The following is a 23,400-nucleotide window of genomic DNA, read 5'->3' as shown; positions in this document are numbered from 1 at the left end:
TCGGGGCGGAGCGGCGGGCAGCCCGCCTGCCGCCAGAGCCCGCAGCCCGCCGGGGCCCGGCCGCGGCCGCACCCGCAGGGGACGCGCTCCGGCCGCCGCCCGTCCCCGGAGGCACCAGGTAACGCGAGGGGAGTCGCGCCCGGCACATCTGCATTGCACCGCGGTACCGGCCCAGGGGACGGGGCGGGGGGGGTGAGGGGCGGCCCGGCCGGTGCCGAACGTCCCGGTCAGGACGACCCCACGGCGCGGCGGGGGCACCGGGACGACGCCCTTCCCGGGAGGGCGGCGGTCGCGGGGAGCGCGGAGCGGCGGGGCGGCTGGGCTGGGCTGGGGATGCTGCGGGGCCGGAGATGCTGCCAGGCTGCGATGCTGCGGGGCCGCCCGTGCCGCGGCCGCCGCCCCCTCCGCGCCGCGATGCCGCTGCCGCCGCCGCCCGGTTACCCGGCACCGCTGGCGCTGCGGCGCTGCCCGGGCGGGCGGAGGCGCCGCTGTTCGCGGAGCCATCCCGGGGCGCTCTCGGGGGGGCTCAGAGGGTGCGGGGCTCTGCCGGACGGTGCAGGAGCCCCGCGGCTCCCCCCGCCCCGTCCCACCGCCCCTGGCCGCCGCACGCACACCGCTCTCCCCGCGGCTCTCTCCCTAGGGCCGCCGCGGTCCCCTGCGTCCCGGGATGCGGCTGCGCCCCCCTCTCCTCCGTCCCCTGCGCCCCCTCCGTGGCGAGCACCGCTGTGTGCGGGAGAAGAAATGTAGGACAGAATAGCCCTTCCCCGCCGGAAGGTTCCCGTTGGGGAGATGGCAGAGCAGCGGCGGAGAAGCGGCGGAGCCTCGCAGCCATGTTGGTGTCGGAGCATCAGCCCTCGCGGCTGCGGGAGCCCGGCTGCCGTGCGGGAGCGGGCATGGCTGGGCCAGCTGCGCTGGGGAAGCCTCTCCCGGGCTGGTCCTCCCCAGCATGGACTGGGGAACACCGGCTCTGCGGTTCCTCTGCATCTGGGACAGCAGCTCTTCCCTTCCTCCCTTCCAGTCTGTTGCATCTCCGGGGCACTCATTATGTTGTGTGTGTGGAACAGAGGCATGTGTTGGTTCCAGCTGTGGTCATGAACTCGGCCTCAGCAGTCCTGGAGGCCGGGGGTGGGACAGCAGGTGCCCCCAGCCAAGCCCAGCCCCGTGTGGCCTTTGACTGCGTGCCGTGGAATGGACAGGCTGGGTGTCCCTGCCCTTGGCCATCGTGCTGTCGTGCTGGTGGTGCTCCCACCCACGCTTCCATTTCGCATGTTCCTGTGTGACACGTGGTGTCAGCTTGTTCCTTCTGAGCATCCTCGGGCGAGCGCTGCGTGTCCAGGGCTGCTCGGGCCAGCACAGCCAGTCAGCCCACTGGCGAGGCGAGATGGATCCATCCTGGAATTGAAGCCTGTTTGGTTCCAGCTGTGCCTCTGCAGATGGAGGGGTCTGGGCTGGCCCTGGCAGCAGCGATCCTGGCTGTGGCTGTGTCTGGGAGCGTGGGGCAGTGCTGCCCAGATGGACTGCGTGTGCTGGCTCCGGTGTGTCCTGCTGTGGCAGGACTGCATCCAGCCGCCTGGAGCCGGGTGCTCGGGGCTGTGTGTGCTGCCACAAGGACTCTAAGTGGGCACCCTGGTCCTGTGTACAGGCCATGCCTCGGAGCTGGCCCGTGGGCTCGGTGGTATTCCAGAGTCGGTCCTGGCAGGTAGAGGTGTGCCAGGCCTGGCAATTCCACTGCTGGTCTGGGAGTCAGGTTTGATTTTGCACAAGCAGCCGTAGCAGAGACTGAGTGTTCTCCGTGCCCAACACCTTCCCAATCCACGTTGCTAAATATATACTGCACTCAAGGGATTATGCATTTGTTTAAATGCATAATAAATGTGTTTAAATGCGTAAGGCTGGATCATAATGCACACCAGAGTTTGCCAGTTTGGCCTCCAGTTACAAGCCTCTCTAAGATACATCTCCTGGCATATTACCTCATCTTTCTGCTTTCAGAAAGAGCAATTCTTGGTTTTATCATGGCAGGGCAGTCAGTGGAAGCAAATCCTGGATATGTCAAGTACCCAGTGCAAGTTAAAGCTGAACTAGTTCTCCTGTTCAGCAAACACTCCCCAGTGCTGGAGGGGACTTGAGATTGACCCATTCCACCAAAAACATGCAGATGTGGAAGTGGGCTCCAGATTGTCCTATCCCAGTGAGAGCCGGTGGGCTGAGTGCTCCTGTCATCCTTACAGCCAAGAGAAGCTGCACTCGACTGTGCAGGATGGTGCCTCAGGGGCTTGGTTTGAATTTTTCATGCAGGTCTGTTGTCTGGAGAGGCTCCTGTTGGCCATCGAAGGTGTGAGTGGGGCCAGGGAGAGGAGGCTGAGAAGTGGCTACCCAGCCCAGGATCTGGGCTGGCTGGGAATGTGGGAAGCCCAAGAAGAGATGTGACTGAGCAGCATGGCAAGGAAAAAACAGATCTTCCTCATTTTTTTGAGAAAGATTAGAGGGGATGCGAAGGCGGGTGCATGGGGAAGGATGGCCTTGGCACACGGGGTGCCTGCCTTGGGTAGGTGGAGCATCCCGAGGTGCCTGGAGGGCTTGTCCCTCTGCTGGGGCACGTGGGGGTAGTTCAGAGGCTGGAGAGCTAATGGCTTTCCATTGCTGATCGATACCGCCCGTGCTTTCAGATGTGGTGACGGGCTGGGTTTTATGGAGCAGTCTTTGCATATTCCCTGCACAAGCAGCTGGGCCCGAGCGCTGCTCTAATGGCCTCGCTATTAGCGGGCTCAGAACCTGAGCCAGGCTGAAAAGGCTGTGTAAGTGCTGCTCAAGCGTTTTGGGCCAGGCATATTCCATGCATTAGGGAAGATTTGTACTCTTTGGACCAGACATCACCGAGTGTTGTCTATTTATACACATCTAAATATATCCTCTGCAGTCTTCAGACTTTTCTAGCTAGTAGTAAAATTACTTTTCAATATCATGCTATTAAACCATGCTTGCTGACACTATCTGATGAAGTTTGTGCTAGGAGAGGCTTATGTGTGTATGTTTGTTTTAAATAAAAACTATTCTTGAGTTAATTACCTAAAATGCTTTGAAAACAAAAGCTTGTTGTCTGTGTGGCTGGGTAGCAGGGAGAAATGTGGTCGAACAGGAGCAGCTCTGGAGACATGCTCAAGCCTGGGAAACCAAATCCAAACCTTATCCAAAGTATAAGGTTTTGTTGCTGAAGAGTGAACCATTCTTTCTAGAAAGTTTTTGTCAAATAATCATGCACTTTGCAGCAAAATAGAAACATTTGCTTGAAATTAGTCAGATACACCGTCTGGTACTCTGGAGTTTGAGATGTCATTCTGAAAACAAAATGACGAATCTTGAAGTAACATAGGTATGGAATTCCTCTGCAGTGCCCAGATCCAGGCTGTGGAGGGTGTTCCTCAGAGCCCTGTGCAGGGCTGGGTCTGTGTCCCTGTGTGCAGTTCTCTGGAGCTGCTGTGGGTCTCAGTGGGGCTCCTGAGGAGGGCTGGAGACTTGGCTACGTCCCCGACAGCCATGGGCTTGTGGCTGGGTGCTGGTGACAGAGATGGCTGGCTGATGCCTGCAGCCCGACGTGGAGCAGTGATGGCCATCGTTTTGTTTTCTGTGGCAGCTCTTGCTGTTGGTTCTTGGAGAACTAAGAGGCTGCAGAGGAGGGGAAAAGGGGTTGGTATTCACAGGGGAGCAGGTGAGATGAGGAGGGGAGAAGACAGGGCTCGTGGAGAAGGCTCTGGCCAGAGCCCCTTGAGCCAAAGACAGGTGCTGATCCCCAGGGCACCCCAGGGCTCCACGAGGTCTGTAGCGTGGTGACGTGGTGTGGTGCCAGGAGCCGTGTCCTGCCCCGTGGGCACAGCTTGGTGTGAGGCTGACTGAGGTGTCCCAGGGCTCCCTGCCCGTGTGCCCCATCCCGCCTGGCTCGCTGGCCACCAAGCTGCAGGCTGGGCACGCCGTGCCCTGAGCTGGGCAGCGCCTTCTGTGTTTCCATGGGATAAATGGCTGTACCAGTCACGTTCGTTTGGAGCAGGCTGGATGATGTAGAAGGCGGTTTGTCAGATGGCTACCTGAGGCAGTGATGGGAGCCTTGGTGGGTGCCTCTGGTTGTGTAGCATGTGGCCAGTGGGACCTCAGAGTATTTGAGCCAATTCCCAGTGCTGCAGAGCTCGTGTCCAGTGCTGTGGTTTTGAGTGGCTCTTGTAGATGAAGCTTCTCCCCAGGAACTGTCTCATGGCAAAACATTTCCATGAAAACATATGATTAGGTAGCTTTGCTTTAAAGTGGAATATCTTTTTTCCCTTGAAGTTTTTATTTAGGCTTCTCTGTCAAGATCATGTTGGAATTCTTTTGGATTGCAGACAGATAAAACTCTTCAGTTTTTGTTGCCTCAGCATTGTTTCATTGCCAGAGAGCTGATATTCCCTGCGTATTTATTTCCAATTATTTATACTTCCTGGTCTCTGTAGTTGGCCATGGGGGATGGAGCAGCAGGAGCCCACCACAGTGAGCTGTGGCAGCGCTGTGAGTCCTGCAGCAGGTCTCACCAGCTGTGGGACAGCAGGTGTACAAAGAAACCACAGACAATGAGGGAAAGGCATGGTGGAGGAGGTCACATTGAGAGGAATCCCCAGGATGTGTTCTCAGTCCCCTGGTGCTGCTGGTCCTGGGATTGGGATGGGATTGCCTTAGGACCACTGGGGAGTCATGCAGAGACGTTCTGCTGCACATGATGCCTAAGCCAGGCTTAAGGGATTGCCTGGGGTGTGAAGTGTCTGCCCCAGCACAAGAAGGCAGTGCCTGGGCACAGTGAGGCAGTGCCTGGGCACAGGCAGGCAGTGCCACGGGCACAGGCAGGCAGTGCCATGGGCACAGGGATGCAGTGCCATGGGCACAGGGAGGCAGTGCCATGGGCACAGTGAGGCAGTGCCTGGGCACAGTGAGGCAGTGCCATGGGCACAGGGAGGCAGTGCCATGGGCACAGGCAGGCAGTGCCATGGGCACAGTGAGGCAGTGTCTGGGCACAGTGAGGCAGTGCCATGGGCACAGGGAGGCAGTGCCTGGGCACAGGGAGGCAGTGCCCGGGCACAGGGAGGCAGTGCCATGGGCAGAGAGAGGCAGTGCCATGGGCACAGTGAGGCAGTGCCATGGGCACAGTGAGGCAGTGCCTGGGCACAGGGATGCAGTGCCACTAGCACAGGCAGGCAGTGCCATGGGCACAGGGAGGCAGTGCCATGGGCACAGTGAGGCAGTGCACAGTGACTCTCATTATTTCAGGGAGGGAGGCAGTGCCCGGGCACAGGGAGGCAGTGCCATGGGCACAGTGAGGCAGTGCCATGGGCACAGGCAGGCAGTGCCACTAGCACAGGGAGGCAGTGCCTGGGCACAGTGAGGCAGTGCCATGGGCACAGGCAGGCAGTGCCATGGGCACAGGGAGGCAGTGCCATGGGCACAGTGAGGCAGTGCCATGGGCACAGGGATGCAGTGCCATGGGCACAGGGAGGCAGTGCCATGGGCACAGTGAGGCAGTGCCTGGGCACAGGGATGCAGTGCCACTAGCACAGGCAGGCAGTGCCATGGGCACAGGGAGGCAGTGCCATGGGCACAGTGAGGCAGTGCCATGGGCACAGGCAGTGCCACTAGCACAGGCAGGCAGTGCCTGGGCACAAGCAGGCCGTGCCGCCGGGGCTCCGGCAGCGCCGCCGGGGCTCTGGGAGCTGCGTCGTTCCTGTTTTCTCCAACGCACTTTTGCAAGCCCTGATGCAACGCTCCCCGATAGGGCTCGTGGGAGCGGGTCTGAGTAAGGCGAGCGGGATTTGTCGCCTTGTCAGCCGTGAGTCAGTGTGCTGCCGGGTACGTGCTGTTTCACAGGAGCCTCTGCTGCCGGCTGCCGTCGCATCCAGCCGGTGCTGCTGCGCCCCGCGCGCTGTGGGCAGGCCGGGTGGTGCCGTGGGCAGGTTTGGTGTCGCGGTGCCGTGGGCAGGTTTGCTGTGCTCGTGGCTCCTCCTGACACGTCAGCCTTGTGTCTCATCTCCGCCGGCTGCAGTGACGCTGCTCTTGGGGACCAGGCTCCAAACTGCACGTCCAAGAAGTGACGGCTGCTTTCTGCGTCGGAGCCTCAGCTTTGGCCGTGGCTGCCTTTGGGGACAGTCTGCCGTGTCACAGCCTTTGGGGACAGTCTGCCGTGTCACAGCCGGGCTGGGAGGGCTCTGCACACCAGCAGTACCCTGGGCAGGAGAGCACCGTGGCCCTGAGTGCCACAGCTGAACCTGGGCAAGCTGATGTAGACAATTGAGCATCTTTCATCTTCGGTGTAAAGAACCAGGCTAGCAGCACAAGCCCCATCTAGGCTCCAGTGCTGCCCAGCAGCAAGGTGTCCCAGCAGGCCCTGGGGCAGGGGTCCTTGGCGTGGCCTGCACTGGGTTGGAGATGTGCTGCAGGTGCCTCCCGGTGACCACCTGTCCTCCCAGTGTGGGTCTGGTAACGTTCAGGCCCCATAGGGTGTGCTGAGGGCCAGGGGTGGGGATGAACATGGAGACAATCAGCCACCCTGGTGACGTGTGGCCTCAGAGGCTCAGCCAGCAGAGCACATGCATGGGGACTCCTTTGTGGGCTATTCATCACTTGCTGCCCTGGCGTGTTGGGCCACTGAAAACAGATGTGTCCTTACCCCAGGTACATGGCAAGGATTGCATTTAGGGACTAGGGGGGGCAGCCTGCCTTCTAATACTCCATGTTCCTTGCACAGAGCCCCCTGCTCATCTGCAGCTGGATCCTGCAGGTGTCCCACATGGCCCCCCCTCTCTCTGCACTCCCCCTCTGGTGAGCAGTGAGGATCCCTCCAGCAGGGTCTGGTGTCCTGATGTGGCTGAAATGAGAGGTTGCCTCCCAAGGGCTGGCGTTCCTGTTGTGTTCATTATTGCCCTGAGTTGGAGACACCTAGCATGTGTTATTTAAGAAGCATTCTGCAAACATGCATCTTCTGTGGATTGAAGCAATCCCCTGTCCTTCCCTGCCCTAGAAGGAAAACATGATAAACGCCGTGGAAAAAGGCACGGGAGGTCAGGCTGGGTGGTGGCAGCTGCTGTTAGCAGCAGATGAGAACTGTGTGAATTTCTAAGGGAACAGATGAGGACAGTAGTGTTTAAATGAGCATTGTGCTGTGTATCCAGGTGGGTGCCAGCTGAGCTGCCCTGGGGCTGTGGCACTGTGTGCCCCTGCGCTCCGCTCGGCCCCGCCACGCTCCACCAGCTCTGCCAGGGCCTCCCGTGGTGTCTCCAACAGGCACAAAGGGCTCAACCGAGCGAGTTTCATTTCTTCTAAAGAGCATTAAAGAAGCCAATCAATGTACAGAGCGTGTGACTGCACTTAAATTCCATCTGGAAAGTTATAACAGTAAATAAAGAACAATAACGAGGACTGAAATTGTGTGGCTAGAAGGATGCGAGACTTGGAATGCTGGGGAGAGGCTGGACTTGCTCCTTGCCATCTGGAATGTGGGTTTAGGTGTTAATAAGGTACCCAAATGGTTCCCCAATGGTCGGTAACGCGTCCCTGGTTTGTACTGGGCTGTGGGGAGACGTGAATGCTACAGGAGGAGAGTGAAGGACAGCAGTACTACAGCTGCCACACATGGATCAGAGGAACCTCTCGTACTCCAGGGGCACCACACGGTGTTCCTGCGATGCCAGGCACAGAAAATCTAACCCAAGCATCTGGGGAGCAGCACACACATCTGGCAATCTGCTCCCTACAGGGACAGTGTAGAGCACGCGGGTCCCAGCTGCACTGCCGTGCCCCCTGCTCTGTGCCCTCCGTGCTGTTGGTGTGCCCAGCAGTGCTGAGTGCTCTGTGCCCTCCCGTGTGGCCAGCATGTGTCCGTGCCCTGTTCCATCCTTGCCCTCAGCATGGCCAGCAGTGCAAGCTGGAGCAGCAGTGCTGGTGCTTCAGGTGCTGCAGTGGATTTTGCACAGCAGAGGCTTGCTCCTGCGCCGAGCTGTGTGCATGAGGTGTCATGGAGCAGATACCTGCCTCCTGCAGAGCGTGGTTTCCCTCTGCCAAGGCTTTTGAAGAGTGCTGAGTTTCACAGAGATGGTTTTGGTTTACATCTGCAGTAGCAGGTTGTGTGAGGCAGCAGAAGGGGATTTCTAGGGTGAGAGGATGGACGAGGAGGACCCGCGTCCCCTCCATATCTGGGCAGTCAGGTGGGACTGTGTTGGCAAGGCCCAGAGAATCAAGAGTGGACGGGACTGGAGGCACTGGTGAGGCTGCAGTGCTCCCTGCCCACCCTGCCTGGAAGGGGCTCTGGGTGGGGGTCACCCTGCAGACAGGGTGGGCAGCAGCCCGGGAGGAGGGGGCCGCAGGGCTGGGGGCTGCAGGGACAGGGTCTGACTGCCAGCTGCTGCTGCGGTGGTGCTGGCAGCTCCTCAGCCTCAGGAGCAGCTGGAAGGGCTGCTGCTGGTGTGCTGGTGGTGTGGAGCAGGGCAGAGAGCTGGCTCAGCTCCCTTTCAGCTCAGCCCAGAGCCGACTGCTGGCATATGACACTCGTTATCTCTGCAGCTCAGAAACGCAGTGCTCAGGGCATCCTGATGGATTTGTGACACTTCCCATGGGACTCTGTGCTCATAAACCAATTAAAGGATTACATCCTTGTAATGTGGAGAGTATTCTTTGTTTATTAAGTAATGCAGGTATAATTCAATTAGTGACAGACTGACCTGCTGATGTCAAATGTGGATGCCAGTCAGGTTGGCCTCAAGCTCTGCCCCCCAGATGGGAGCAGCAGGAGCTGAGGGGAGCAGCTGCCCCTCCTATAGCTCCCTGTGCACACTGTGGAACTGAGCGAGTTTTTTGTGGCTCTTACTGATGTGTTTCCTTTACAGAGTCACAGAATCACAGAATCATTTGGGTTGGAAAGGACCTTATGCCTCATTCCACCCCCTGTCATGCCAGGGACACCTTCCACTATCCCAGGCTGCTCCAAGGCCACTCCAGCCTGGCCTGGGACACTGCCAGGGATCCAGGGGCAGCCACAGCTGCTCTGGGCACCCTGTGCCAGGGCCTCTCCAGTCTCACAGGGAGGAAGTTCTTCCGTAGAAATGAAATGGTTTGTTACTATGAGGTGGTTTCAGGCTGGGCTGAGTGTTTGTTGTGGCTCAGAAAGCCCTGTGTCACCAAACGGTGTCCAGGGCACAGCCTGTGCCCCTGTGCCCCGCTCTGGGTGGCTGTGGGTAGCTGCAGTCCCCTCCTGTGCCCAGCTCAGGCTCTGCCATGTGCTGCTCCGTGGTCCTGCAGCAGCCTGGGCTGCACAAGTGCCGCGGGGTGCAGGGGTGGAGCTGCTCCTTTGGTGAGGTCCTCAGTGCTGAGTCCTGCCCCAGGGAGATCCCTCTGCTCTGGGGCTTGGGACAGCCCGGGCAGGCACAGGGCTGTGGGTGTTCTTCCCTCTGGAGAGGGGAGCAGGGGCTGTGGGTGACTCGTGTGCCTTGGCACCCGAGCAAAGCACTGGCTGGGCACCTGCCTGCCAGGAAGGATGGGGAGAAACAGAAGTGTAAAATACCCTGCACAGCAGTGAGGCTGTGCAGGAGTGACTCTGGAGTAGAACAGGACTGATTCAGCAGATTTGGAGAATAAATTAAAGTCCAACTCTCAGGAAGGGGTGGTTTGCTCCTAGGTGAGAGACAATGGAGCTCAGACAGCACACCACCAGTGTGTGACTGGGAACAACTGGGTGCAAAAGGTGTTTCCAGACTGCCAGACCTTTCCAGAAGGATCAGTATGTTTCAGTGTACTGAATAATAAATGCTGATCAGAAGCCCGCTCTGGTTTTCCATGCAATCTAACAACAGAATTGCACTTAGTTTGCAGCGCAGATCAAGCAAAACTTTAAGTGTTGAATGCAAATATAATGTGGAAAAGGAGGATCTGCACATGTGTGGGCTAATAGAGGCACAAAAGCAGCTTGTGTAGCCTGGCATTGCTGGAGGAACATAAGCACCTGACAGCAGAATTATCTCTGAGGACCGCAGACTGACTTGTAAACTGTGGAATAAATTGCTCTTATTTTGTAGCATTTACATGCTCAGCTGCACTTCACAGGGTTTTGCTTGTCTGGCTATTCCTGTTTGTCAGGTGGAAGCCCTGGACTGCTGGGGGCTGGCAGCTGGAGAGCTCTGAGCTGGGCAGAGGGCACAGCCTGGCAGTGAACTCCTTCCCTGACAAAGAAGTACCAGGTAGAGGGGCCGGGAGGGTGATCTTGACAGCAGGGCAGACAGGCTGAGGATGCTGCAGAGGGGGAGCTGTCCTGGCCCCCTCTGCCCTCTCCCCCTGCAGGGCAGTGGAAGCCCCAGCCCTCAGCAGGGCATTGCTGCCCTCGTGGGCAGTGGCACAGGCGCTGAAGTGGCACAGGCTGCCCAAAGCACGGTGCTGCTGCAGCAGCCTCGTGCTCCTGGGGCTGCTGCCTGCCACTGCCTGTCTGTGATTCTGTGAAACCTCTCAGGTGCTGCTTCTGTCACTGCAGCTTCAGCAGCTGCTTCGAATCCTTCCAGAACGACAAGGTTTGAATTGCTTTTCCTGGCGGACAGGAGTGGAAGCTCAGCATCTCCGTGCCCAGTGCCAGGCTGGCAGCGCTGGGCCATGCTCAGGCTGGCAGTGATCCGCTCTCCTGACGTGTTTCCTGTTCCCGTTCTGGTGCCATGCAGTGCCAGGCTGTCCACCTGTGCCCTGCTCTGCTCCCAGGGGACGGCATTGCAGCCTCAGGGCTTTGGGCTGTGGCACAGTTGAGTCGTGTGGGATGCAGTTTTGGTCCTTCAGAGGGTCAGTTTGTGTCGATGCACAGACGCTGTTCCCCAAGGGTTCAGTTGCAGGTACAGCACTTCTGGGCACGCAGGAGCAGCAGTCCCTGCCCTGCTCCCTGCTCCTGAGGTCAGGATCGCAGAGTAGGACGGAGTTTGTGGTGGTTGGAGGGGCTGCAGCTGGGAGGGGACCGATTGCTGCTTGGTGAAGGGGAAGGAGACACTGGAGGGATGTCCACGCCCAGCACATGAGGACAGAGTTGGAAACAGCAACCTGCCCACGTCTCTGGTGGCTTAGAGCTGACGCAGATCCGTGCAGATGTTGGCTTCCTCTCTGCACCGTTTGTGGTCACCTGTGCTCCTGGGGCTGGGGCAGCACAGGGCTGAGTGGCAGGTTCAGGATGATCTGGGCGTGTGCTGATGGATGGTGCAGGCTCCCAGCAAACGGGGAGGAGGAGGAGGAGATAGCACGGGGAGGAGGAGGAGGAGGAGGAGGAGGAGGAGGAGGAGGCGGCATTCCTGGGCTGCAGCACCCGTGCAGTGGTGCTGGGCTGCCTGCAGCACACCCGTGCTGGTGCTGTGGGCAGGAGAAGGGCTGTAGTGCTGGGTGGGCACAGTGCTAGGGACAAAGTGCTCCTGTGTCCCTGGCCTGCCTGTGCTGGGCATGGAATGAGTCCTGCAGGAAGCTCCTGTTTGTCGGACTCATGCCAGGAAGATAGTTTGACTTTTCTTTTCTGTACCTTTACGATAACTTTGATGTTTAACATGCATCCTTGTAATTCCTTAAGTTGGATAACTTAGCATAATCCTGGTATTCTGTTAGGCCCGGAGACCAAACATCCTAAAGGCCTCATAACAGGAGACCCTAAAACCTTACACTACCTTGGGAAACCAGGGTCCCCTCTGGAACACCTCCTGTGAACTGGAGATTTGGCTCATCCTGGGGGGAATTCCAGGGATGGGGGAATATCACACCATTCATCCCGGCCTCCCATCGGGGCATCCTTGTTAGCTATGCTAATTTGTAAGGTCTGTAAATGGCATATGTGATCTGTTTGTGTGTATTGCAGCACATTCCACCTTGGTGAAGTGGTGCACCAGTAAGGATCCTTATTAAAATACCGAGGTTAAACCCCCTTATCCCTTAGCTATATGTGGCTCCCAAATTCTTAAAACCAGGGAGAGGCATCAGGACCTCCTTGCTGCTGCAGAGGTGTCAGTGCCTGTGTCACACAGAGGGTTTGTCACATGCTGCCAGTGTGTTCCCAGGGGTTACCACAGGGCACAGAGCTGATGGCTGGAGCCTCTGCTCTGGGTGTGGGCCGGGCTGCTGTCTGTCAGCCTTGGTTATGGGTACAGCGGGCTTCCAAACAGGATCACTTTGCTCTGCAAAAAGTCTGTCTCAGTCTAATTCCAGCTGTGCCCTGGTGGGTGCATGTGTGGAGTGCCCGTGTGTGGTAAGGAAATTGCAAAAGTGGCTCTTGCACTGGGAGGATGCTGTGGGGACAGCTGTGTCTCACTCAGGTGATGTGGAGGAAAGGGTGCCTGGGAGTGAGGAGATCCTGCTGCAGGAGATCCTTCTCTAGGAGACCCTGCTCCGGGAGATCTGGGGATTTGTTGGTTTCCCTCTGTGTGAGTTTAACTGATGGCACACAGCAAAGTAGCCCAGTCCCTAATTAACACGAGTGAGACAGTGAGGCATTGCCCTGTCCCTTGCAGTGGTGGGAGCTGTCCTGTGCTGTGGACAGGCTGTGGACAGAACTGCTGACAGGAACCCCCTGTCCCCACGTCGTCCCTCGGTGCCAGAGCCAGCAGAGGAGCTGTTCCTGTGCCTGGTACTGTCCCAGTCCCCCGGAGCTGAAGGTGTGGCTTCCTTCCTCTCCCTCCATGTCTCAGGGCTCTCTCCTGAGACCAGGCTCTGTGTTTCCTGGCATTGCTCCTGGAGCTCTCCTGTGCTGCCTCTGGCACAGCCTGTGGGTGGCTGTGTTCCTCCCAGCAGCTCCTGGGTGGCCTTGGTGGGTTTTGGCAACCATGGGCCTGATGGTGATGCTTCCTCTGGTCACAGCCATTTGAGGGTGGCAGCCTCTGCCAGGATGTTTTACTTTGGCAAATTTACTCTTGCCCCAGCAGCCTGATCCAGGGGAAAGGGGCTCTGCCCCTGCCAGGGGTGGAACTGGATGATCTCCAAGGTCCCTCCCAACTCACACCACTCTGGGATTCTGTGCTCCTTCAGAAGATGCACAAGCCTGTTCGTGGGAGCTGTGTAAGGGCCCTGTGCCCGCAGAATCAGCGCTGCTGGAGCTGCTGGCTGGTGAAAGGCCATGGAAACGAGTCAGTGCTGTGAGCAGGATTGGAAGTGCTGCCCAGGGCATCATTCTGCTCTGCTCTGTCCCCTTGATGGGACACTGAAGTAATTTAGTTTTCTCCAGCTCCCCCACCTCATTCTTAATTACAAAAGTGAGCAAGAGGACCAGACAGCAGAACAGATAGGCAAGGGAGAGCTTTGACAGCAAAGCTGAGAATGAAAAAAAAAGTTATGGATTCCTTAAAGTAAGATTTTTTTTTCCAGTGAAAGTCTTTCTTATTAAAAGAGATTCAATTGGCATCAGATCTTTGCAGCAGAAATTAAGTGCGTGCAAAAGAATTTGTGTATCTCAAGAATCTCCAGTACAGCAGGAAGGGCATGATGCCTTTGCTTTTCTGTTGCTTTCTTTAATATAAGAAAACTTGAATTTAAAAAACGGTGAAAAACTTTTAAAAACCGATCAGCAACAACACAACTGTTGGAATGCTGGCAAATGGCTGTGGTACTTGTCTGGCTCTGGGATCTGCTGTGATGTCCCCTCACACTGTACCTGCCCCCTGTCCCCTCTGCTGTCACCTGTCCTCCTCCCTGGGGCCACTGGATCCATATTTCAGCTCAAGCCTGTGGGTGCTTCCTGAGCTGAAACCAAGGAGCAGCTGCTTCTGTGTCAGGGAATAACCAGGAAATTGTCAAGGCAAGCTTCTCTGCTAAGAAATGCCATTTTTGGAATACAAAGCGCTCTTCTGGAAGTGTTTCCCATCTGATGACTTTTCCCTGTGTTGGGGCCAGGCTTTGGTGTGGCCTGCCTGGGCTGGGGCTCTGTGGGTCCCTGGGGTGTGTGGTGCTGGGCCAGGCACCCCGAGCCTGGGGGTTCCCTTTTGCCACCAGCACTGCAGGCACTGCTGGTGGCCCTGAGCCCCGCCAGCTTGGGGATTTGGGCTCTCCAGAAATAATTTTGAAGAAGAAGATGGATTCTTGATCCGTCCAGAGTGAAACAAAAGTTTAAAAACTCCCAGTGGCATTCCCTGCCATCATCTCTGTGTTTGTCTCTCACTCTCTCTCATCTCCTCGTGTGAGCCCAGGGAGGCTCTGAGCAGCAGCAGTGCCTGCAGCAGTGGCTGGGGATGGTGTCTGGGTCTTGCTTGTGCCACCGGGGACCCTGTTCTGCCCTTTGAAGCTTGGAGCTCTCCCTCTGTCCCCTCTTGCTGGGCTCAGTGGCTGGGCTGTGACAGGGACACGTCACACAGACACCTTCCTGTGCCACGGAGCTGAGAGGTGACTGCTGGAATCCGAAATGCAGGGAACTCCCAGAGCTTTGGGCCTGGGAGCCAAAGCTGAGAATCAAACCCAGGATTTGGTCTGAGCCCTTGGAAAAGGCTCCCAAACTGAGGTGCCAGAAGTGAGAACGTGGATTTACAGTCTAAAGCAGAGACACGTTGAGCTAAGGAAAGGAAAGTTTAGAGTTTTAGAGTTTAAGACATAAAAATAAAAGTAGTTCCAGAGGTAACCAAGGAGTTTAGGATGCAGCACTGTGGGTCTGTGTGCCATAACATGAGTGGCTAAGAAAGCTCACACTGCAGCATGGGTCCATAAGATGAAATATTTAAGGATTGGGTCAAAACCATAAATATCCTTGTTGGCAGTGTTTTATTGGTCAATAACTCCTTAAAAAGTCTTGTAACTGAGGGTCTTGTGACCTTCTGAACCATGCAGTGAAGATGTGAGCTGAACTCACCCTTGCTGCCTGTGTGGAAGATAAGAGAATAAATCACATCATCAAAACAGCTCAGAGGTCCTGTCTCTAACTTACTCAAAACTCCCCACAAGTGAATTATCACAGATGAGGAGCAGTGATTTATTTTTAAAGAGGACATCGTGTGGAGGGCAAAGTGTCTCTCCCTCTCTGCTTTGATTTCTGGGCATTTGAAGATAACTCAATTAGCTGCAGTAAAGTCATGCTGATTTACTTGAGGTAAGAGTTTGAGGTTCCTTGTTTTGTTTCTACAAGTACTTCCCTACACAATGCTTCTCTGCCTCCTCTTTTTAGAGGGAGACTGTGTAATTTTCCTGATATTAATTAAGATAAGAGACAATTATGCCAAAATGTATTAAAAGGGAAATAAATAAGTGTAAAACATGCCCAAACTGCAGATCACAGTCCCCGGCCTGGCTGCTGGGACCCCAGGCAAGGGTCTCTGTGGGGAGCAGCTGTGGGGGCTGAGGGGGGTCTGGCTGTGGTGCCACTTGGGATCCACCTGGCCTTGGTTTTCCTTTGGAAATCGTGCTGTTTGGGGAAGGCTCACACGGTGAGGGCATGCAAGAGAGCGGCTGTGCTGTGTGAGCTGAGGTGTGTCTGTGCATGCCCAGGTGTGGCACCACGTGGCACACATCTCCTCGTGCCTGGAGCGCTGGGTGTGAGCAGATGCTGTGTGCTGGAGATGCTGTGTGCTGATCCTGTGCTATCTCTGGAGTGTGTGCTGATCCTGTGCTCTGGAGCTGTGTGCTGGAGCTGTGTGCTGATCCTGTGTGCTGGAGATGCTGTGTGCTGATCCTGTGCTATCTCTGGAGCTGTGTGCTGATCCTGTGTGCTGGAGATGCTGTGTGCTGATCCTGTGCTCTGGAGCTGTGTGCTGATCCTGTGTGCTGTCTCTGGAGCTGCGTGCTGGAGCTGTGTGCTGTGTGACAGAGCTGTGTGCTGATCCTGTGTGCTGGAGATGCTGTGTGCTGTCTCTGGAGCTGTGTGCTGACCCTGTGCTGTCTTTGGAGCTCTATGATGTCTCTGGAGCTCTGTGCTGTCTCTGGAGCTCTGTGCTGACCCTGTGCTGTCTGTGGAGCTCTGTGCTGTCTCTGGAGCTCTGTGCTGACCCTGTGCTGTCTGTGGAGCTCTGTGCTGTCTCTGGAGCTCTGTGCTGACCCTGTGCTGTCTTTGGAACTGTGTGACAGAGCTGTGTGCTGATCCTGTGTGCTGTCTCTGGAGCTGCGTGCTGGAGCTGTGTGCTGTGTGACAGAGCTGTGTGCTGATCCTGTGTGCTGGAGATGCTGTGTGCTGTCTCTGGAGCTGTGTGCTGACCCTGTGCTGTCTTTGGAGCTCTATGATGTCTCTGGAGCTCTGTGCTGTCTCTGGAGCTGTGTGACAGAGCTGTGTGCTGATCCTCTGTGCTGTCTCTGGAGCTCTGTGCTGACCCTGTGCTGTCTCTGGAGCTGTGTGACAGAGCTGTGTGCTGATCCTGTGTGCTGTCTCTGGAGCTCTGTGCTCTCTCTAGAGCTCTGTGCCAGTGCTGTCACTGGTGTTCCAGAGCAGGGCTCCCACTGCTGCCTCACCATGCTGGTGCTGGGCAGGGAAGCACAAGGGCAAGGTGGAGGTGCTGACCCTGCCAGCTCCATTCCAAGCTCCATTCCAGACCTGGAAGGGCTGGAGGAGCTGGTGCTGGAGCTGGCAGTGCCCGAGGGTGAGCTCTGATGCCGAGTTCCCTTTTGCTGAAGGGTGAAGGATTCTGTTGTTCCACATGGGCACGCTGCAGGTGCTGTGCAGCCCCAGGCAGTGCTGCTTACAGCTGGTGGGACTCAGGAGCTGCCCCTCGAATTGGTTCAGAGCACAGCGCTGCTCCTGGGAGCCAGGGGTAGGTGCTTTGGGAGTGTCAGTGTGGGAAGGGGTCGTCAGGATCGCCCAAGATCTCTGCCTTCTCCAGGCCGTGGTTGGAATGCGAGATGCAGACTCCTACAGCTGCAGGCATGTAGTGCAATGGGCAGAGCCTGGCGTGGTCCTCAGCAGCTGCTGTGCAGCTCCTGCACAGCTGGCCACAGCTGGATGGGGGTGTGAACAGGGTGGCTGCAGTGTGCAGCCCTTGTGAGGCTAGCTGCAGCCTCGGGGCAGGATCAGCCCCAGCTGTACCGCTGGATCTGGGGAGTGGGTGGCCATCTGTTGGCATCCGTTTCTTGAGTTCTGTGGGAATCTTGCCATAGCAGCACGATTGATCAAATTTTGAAGCAGCAATTAAACTCTAAACTTCTTTGCCAAAGCCTTAAGTATGTCTCTTATCTGAAACGCTCAGACTCTTTGCTGAGTGAAGAACATTAGGACCAAGAGACCCATTAAATTTTCTGGCACAGACAAAGGAGATAAATCCTGCAAACTGATGGGATTGCATGTGGCAGATCTGATGGTATCTGCTTCATGCGCTGAGATGTAGAGGAGGAAAACTACCTTTCAGAATAATTTCTCTGGGCTAGAAGTTCTGGAAGTGGCTGTCTTTTCTTTTTCCAGAAATCTGTGTAAAGTGGTTGTGATCTTGTCCAGCTGAAGGGAAACCTGTTTTATTTGCTGCTATTACTTTTTCTGTCCTACAAGATATTTGATGCATCTTCTGGAAGCAGAGGAAAGGACACAATGCTATTCTGTCAGCCCTGGCCTGAGCAGTTCACACCATCTCTGGTCAGCATGTTCACAGGCTTTTCAGAACTGTCATTCTGATGTAGGTGAGGTCACAAACAGTCGTGGTTCAACTTCTGGTGTCAGTGATGCTGTCCTCCACTAATCCATGGTCTGCAAGTCTGGGTGCTGTGGTTCATTAATGGCAGTAGCTCAGCTCTGAGCTGTGCTCTCTGGCCAGAGCTTCCATCCTAACAACTGCAAACACCAGGGCCAGCATTACCCCAGTGGCCCTGACGGCAGGGCTTAGTAATGTGAGGTGACAGGGGGTGGAGAAGTGGCTAATTAACAGATGAAATAATGAGGCACTTGCTCATTAGAGTCCTGGTGGCACCTTGTGTAAAGCTGTGGGTTGGAAGCACCTGCTGGGAGCCAGCAGCGCTGGGCTGGGGGCTGCAGGGGCCGAGGTTCTGCTGCAGCTGCCCTTCCACCCCCCTCTCACAGCCCACACTCCTGCCAGAGCACGCAATTACACAGCCATCAGCGCTGCAGGAGCTTGCCTAGAGCCTCGAGTCCCAGCTGTGCCCCATGCCCCCCCTGTCCCCAGCCCAGAGCTCCGAGAGCCACCTCAGGAATTCCTGGGACACCTCCAGGGATGGGCACTCCAACCCTCCCTGAGCAGCCCCTTTCAGTGACTGACAACCCTTTCCATGAAGAAATTCTTCCTATGCCCAAGGGGTTTCATTCTTTGCTCCACTGCCCAAAGTGCATCTGCACACCGAGGGTCTTTTTAGTGCCCAAATATCTGTCTTCTGAGGTTGGTGGAAGTTTTCTAATTAACACGTTCAGTGTCCTTGGGTCAGGTACCAGGTGCAGGAGGAGGACTATACCTGAGGTACACACATCAGCCTGTTACAGGGCTGGACCTCACAAGGCAAAGTGGGACATACTTTGGGCTGATACAGAAGTTTTCTGTGATTATTTCTGTTTGCCATTTGCAAAGCAGTAGCGAAATGCAAACTCATGGCCGTTGTTTTCTACTGCTACAGGAGCTAAGAAAAAGGTTAAAAAGTGACAGTTTAAGTAAGGCAGTTTAACAGTGGCAGAGCTGGATAACTGGTACCCAGGAGTATTAAAATAATTGGCCGAGGAGCTCCCTAAGACAGTAATGGTTTATTTTTAACAAATCCTGAAATGCTGAAGATGAACCAGAGGCATGGGAAAAGGCTAATGAAAATTGATAGAAAAATTAAATATGATTTGGTCCAGGGGGAATTGTGCCATCTGCTCCTCCTGGGCTGGATCCCTCTCCCACTGGCTCTGCTCTCCTCCCACTCCCCTCCCTCACTGTTGCCACCACAGGCTCTTCCTGCAGACCTGGGCAATAAAGCAGTGAGATCTCCTGTCCTTCCTGCTGCTGTTGGATGTGTTGGTGGCACAGCAGGGCCATGCTCAGCCTCTCTCCCACCCTGTCCTGGCACGTTTGATGGCTGATGCCATCAGAGGCTGTGTGACAGATGCTGCTCCTGGGCTCTGGTTCCGTGGCAGTCCCACAAGCCACAGCCTCTGCCACCTGCACCAGCCTCTGGTGTCCCCAGGCTGGGAGGTGCCAGCTGCACAGCTGTGGGATGTGATGAGTGCTGACCCAGCAAATGACCAGTCCCTGTCCCTGATCATGGCCAGATGGATGTTGCTGATCTTGACTCACCAACGCTCCTTCCAGGGCCAGGCTGTGCATTTCACAGGCTCCTGAGGTTCTCCTGTCTCCATCCCGCCCAACAGTTTTCCTTACCTGTTTCCCTGTGCATGGAGGCCTCGTATGATCTCCAGAGCAGATCTTTAAGCCCTTTGGTGTGATGGCTGTGTTGCCTCTCAGCAGTCAGGCGGCAGTTCTGGAGAGAGCTGAGGGGAGCCCAGAGCACAGGCTGTCATCTCCTGACTGTGCAACAGAGATGTGTGTTACCCTGCGCTCCCAAATGTGCTTTTCCCTCTTTCTGAGAGGGTCAACTCCCTGAGCGTGGAGCCCAGTGGAGATGCAGTGAGTTGTGGTGTGCCTCACCCGAGGCAGCTGGGTCCCACCTGAGCTGGGCTGCTGCAGGGGGCTGGGGGTCATGGCAGCCTGGGGACCAGGGCTGCTGCACGGGCTGCTGTGAGCCAGGGCTGCTGCAGGGGGCTGGGGGTCATGCAGCCTGGGGACCAGGGCTGCTGCATGAGGCTGTGCTGGGGATCCCCACAGACCCCCTGAGCACCCCTGTAAAGGAGCGTCTTGTGGCCAGACATCCCTGCATCCCTGTGCTGGAGCATCCCTGTGCGTGCAGCTGAGCAGCCCTGTGCCTGAGCCTGTCTGTCCTTGGCCAGCATCCCTGGGGCAGTGTCTGGGCTCCACTGCCACCTTCCTTCACTCCTGTCCTCCCCCGACTCCGCCGCTGATCCCAGTTTGCTGTCTGTCCTGCTGCCAGGATCAGTAACATTTCCTGCAGCTTATCATTACTTTCTTCTGTTCTTATTCCCTATATCAGGAAACCATAAATATGTATTTTAGAGCCGTCAGTTTTTTCGAGTGTGTGGAGTGCTGCCTCCTGAAAAATCCCAGCAGCAGATTTTGAGCCAAAGGGAAGATTGCAAAAATAGTTTCTCCCTTATGGCACATAGAAAGTTTCCCTTTTAGGCGAAATTGCCCAACCCTGACAGATGTATCTGAAGTTTTAAAAAATATGAGTCCCAGTATTTCACTTAAACTGTCATTCTTGGTAAAGGAAAATATTCCTTTTGGTATGCCCATTGATTTCCTTTGGATCTAAATAGGGACTGAGGTCTGTCAGGTTCTTGCTTCAGCTCTGTGGTCAGTGAGCTCCGTGCATGTGCTGAGCAGCTGTTCCAGCCTGGCTCTGTGGTCAGACTCTGCTCTGAGTTGCTGTGGCAGCTGGGGGGACTACCCAGAGCCCTGTCCCTGCCTGTGCTGGGGTCTGAGCCCCTTCAGCACAGACATGCAGAACGTGCAGGGAGAGGGAGGGGGTTCTGCTCCGTGCTGCCTCTTTGGTGGGGACTGACCCCTCAGCCTCCAGCTGGGAGGAGGCAGCTGCTGCTCCTGCCTCACCTCCAGTGTCCCCAGAGTGCCACAGAGCAGGGTGCTGGGGTAGGGCACGTGCTGCTCCTCCTGCCCTGTCTCCATTGCCAGCCCATGGGAACAGGCTGGGGCCAGGGGTGGCACTGCCCTGGCCCTGCCCTTGCCCTGCTCCTGCTGCTCTTGGTGTTGGACACAAGCTGTGGGTGCTGGTGGAAGTGCTTGGAATGTACTCTGGGTTGGGTGAGAGCCTCTGGCAAGGGCTCACCTGCTGGGGCAGTGTCACCTGGTGTCACCCCTGGGGAGCTCCCTGCTGGGGACACACAGTGCTCTGGTCACCCTTGGGGAGCTCCCTGTGGGGACACACAGTGCTCTGGTCACCCTTGGGGAGCTCCCTGCTGGGATGCTCTGGTCACTCTTGGGGAGCTCCCTGTGGGGACACACACAGTGCTCTGGTCACTCTTGGGGAGCTCCCTGCTGGGATGCTCTGGTCACCCCTGGGGAGCTCCCTGCTGGGCACACACAGTGCTCTGGTCACCCCTGGGGAGCTCCCTGTGGGGACACACAGTGCTCTGGTCACTCTTGGGGAGCTCCCTGCTGGGCACACAGTGCTCTGGTCAGCCTTGGGGAGCTCCCTGCTGGGATGCTCTGGTCACCCTTGGGGAGCTCCCTGTGGGGACACACAGTGCTCTGGCTGTGGCACTGCCCTGTGGGACACTGGGGGCTGCAGCTGCAGCTTTGGGGTGCCCGCTCCCAGGGCAGTGGGTTCTGCTGGGCTCCCTCTCTGGGCTGGTCTCAGTTTTGGCCTTTCAATGTCTTACAGCATGCCAGGGCCACACAGTCAGTGTGTGTCCTGCCAGGCTGGATTGCCTGGCTTTCCAGGCGAGATAACACGCTGGATTAATTAGATAGTGAAGTGCTAATAGCAATTGAAAAGAGATGTGCTTGCTGTGTGCCCCAAGTTTGGATTTATTACTACTACTTTCTATATGGCCTATTAATTTTTGATGACTTTAGATAAATTGCATTCAGCCTGAAATAAATTAAAATAAGTGCATATAAATCATGTTCTATTCTTGGCTTCTGCAAAACAAATTTCCATTTCATCTCTTGTTGTCCTTCCTTTATTACATGTATCCTGCCGGCGCGTGTCACCCGTTATTGTGATGGAAATGTTTTATCTCCTTGAGATTCCCTGGGTTTGCCTTTGAAGTGTCAGGGCTGCTGTAGACATAGCACATCTTAGATCATCTCAGTAGCTAATTTGGCCACATCTGTTTGATTTACCAGTTAACAAGCCAGACCTAAATACTAAATAGGTGTTCTTCCATGAGAGCAATCTGCGGTTTGTACCCAGTACTCCTTGACATTAAATTAAACTTTAGAACTCAAAATCTAGCTTGTTTTATGACTCACGTCCTCAAATGATGTTCAGGCAAGTGTAGAGACAACCCTAATAAATGCCTGGTTTTAGATTGTTTAATTTACTATATGTTTATGCAAGAGTACAGTGACTAAGAAAAGAATTGGTCTCAGTTAATGCTGTGACGATTGCAAGGTATTATTACGCAGATAATAAATGTCCATCTGCAGTAAATCATTGTTAGTTTACTTTTCATTTAATTTGGTGGGCTGTGCAGAAGCAAGGCTATGGAAGAAATAAGTTATTTTTGCAGTGCTTGATAAAACCTGCGGACTGTTCAGGCTTGGAAATCTGCTTATGGTTAATCCCCCGTTTTCTCTGGTGTGTCGTGCTGACAGCGTCACCCTCCACAGTGCTGGTTCCTCTGCTTCTGATTCCCCCAGTTAAAGTATGTGTGTGTGGTGGGCATGCTTCTGATTCCCCCAGTTAAAGTGTGTGTGTTTGGTGGGCATGCTGGGTTTGGCCACAGTGCCCTGGCCAGTGCCTGGCTCCCCCTTCACCCTCATCCCTCGCCCAGTGCCCATTGGGGAATGAGAGTGTTGGTGCTTTAAAATGGTGGCATTTGTTGGCAAAGGAAACCTTAAGAATAATTTTTTTCATAGACTCATGGAATCCCAGAATGGTTTGGTTGGGAAGGGGCCCTTAAAGTCCATCTTGTTCCATGCCTCTGGCATGGGCAAGGACACTTTTCACTAGACCAGGTTGCTCCAAGTCCTGCCCAATCTCACCTTGAACATTTCTGGGGATGTGGCATCAATGACCTCATTTTCCCATTATTACATATTTATCACAGCAGTAAGTTGGAAGTGCTGGCTATCCTGTACTGCTGTAGGGTGGTGTCAGGGATGGAGAGTCTCAGGGAGTTTGGGCTGTGTGGGAGGTTGTGTGTCCTGGGGCCTGTCTGCTTACCATTTCTGGAGCCCCCCTTGCTCCCCTCAGCACCTCTGGCAGCCACACACGGCTGTGTGGTGTGGTCAGCACCTGGAGGGAAGGGATGGCATCCCAGGGACTGGAACAGGCTGGAGAGCTGGCAGTGGGTGAAGCTCAGCAGCACTCACCTCGCGGTGCTGAGTGCACTGGTCACTGCCCCGTGAGGATGGAAGGTCACAGCCAGGAATGGTTTGGCTGTGTGGACCCTGGGGCACCTGCTGCCCTTCCCACCCTCCTGGTGGTGCCTTCTATGGGCAGCCTTGGCAGCTGGCACTCGCCAGGCACCAGTGGGTATTTTATAATAAGACGAGAATCCCAAATTTCCTTGTTGTAAGGCTTGCCACCAGCACGTGGAGTGCTGCTGTTGGGGTGCTTGGGCAGGAGGGGCTGCAGGGACAGTGTGCAGGACAGTGTGCAGGTGAAAGTGTGCAGGACAGTGTGCAGGGACAGTGTGCAGGTGAGAGTGTGCAGGTGAGAGTGTGCAGGACAGTGTGCAAGTGAGAGTGT

General features: G+C 55.8%; 1 protein-coding gene across 3 annotated transcripts in view; it reads left to right on the top strand.

Moving 5' to 3' along the window:
- The window catches only part of LRFN5 (leucine rich repeat and fibronectin type III domain containing 5), a 44,275-nt gene that overhangs the window by 542 nt on the left and 20,333 nt on the right, over positions 1 to 23,400 (top strand). The gene's annotated exons all lie outside the window — the stretch shown is intronic.

This window comes from Onychostruthus taczanowskii, unplaced genomic scaffold, assembly GCF_017590055.1.
Source record: "Onychostruthus taczanowskii isolate IOZ18803 unplaced genomic scaffold, ASM1759005v1 scaffold100, whole genome shotgun sequence".
Classification (NCBI taxonomy): Eukaryota; Metazoa; Chordata; class Aves; order Passeriformes; family Passeridae; genus Onychostruthus; species Onychostruthus taczanowskii.
The sequence above is the reverse complement of the archived record's forward strand: the minus strand, read 5'-3'. Positions and strand labels throughout refer to the sequence as shown.